We start from the raw sequence: 787 nt of genomic DNA on the forward strand, positions 1-787 counted from the left end.
AGCTTTGTTACTACGTCTATAATTTGTCTCAGAAGAATGTAATAAATAGGCATGGGGTAAAAGTAACCCAGGATACACTACGGATATAGTCGGTGTTAGGGTTTAGTGAGTTAATGCTTCTGTTATCTAGAAAATTATACTGATCTTTATCACTAACAGCAGAATTGTTTATATAAATTTTCCTATCTGTTTGACAAGAGATTCCATTTTTTTGGCATTTAGTTCATCCTTACATTATGCCGTTTTGAGACGATCGGTTACAGAATATTATATAATATACTCTCTTAATATTCAATTTAATTAAATCCTACATTGTGCTTTCAAATGCATTTATCTTAACTAAGAACGCAGTGCGGTATCTAAATCCGAAACATTCTTCATCACTTATTCCGATCGCTTAAAGCGGATGTTCTTTTTTAAAAAAATATTTTGCGTCGCAAACATGAGAACGAGCGGTGCATTTTCTAGACAAAAATCAAATTGAAATGGTATTGATATTTCGTAGCGTCGTGCACTTAATAGCACCATATCTGTTCACTGAACACCAAAAACGAGCTTTATTTAATATTCTGCATTGGTTTGAAATTATCTGCATTACAACAATGAAACCATAACAACTATCAGGCCTGTAAATAAGTGCAAGCCGTTGGAAGCATCTCTAATGAAAACAAAATCGTTTTCCTAAATCCTAAATATGTAAATCAAAATTGTTAACGATCTTTGTAGAGTTGCGAGTTAATTCATATTTGTTTATAGATTGAAAAGAAATATGCGAACTCCTTGGGGA

The sequence above is a fragment of the Berghia stephanieae genome, chromosome 6 (genome assembly GCF_034508935.2).
Source record: "Berghia stephanieae isolate SIO BIC M18660-M18661 chromosome 6, UCSD_Bste_1.3, whole genome shotgun sequence".
NCBI lineage: Eukaryota > Metazoa > Mollusca > Gastropoda > Nudibranchia > Aeolidiidae > Berghia > Berghia stephanieae.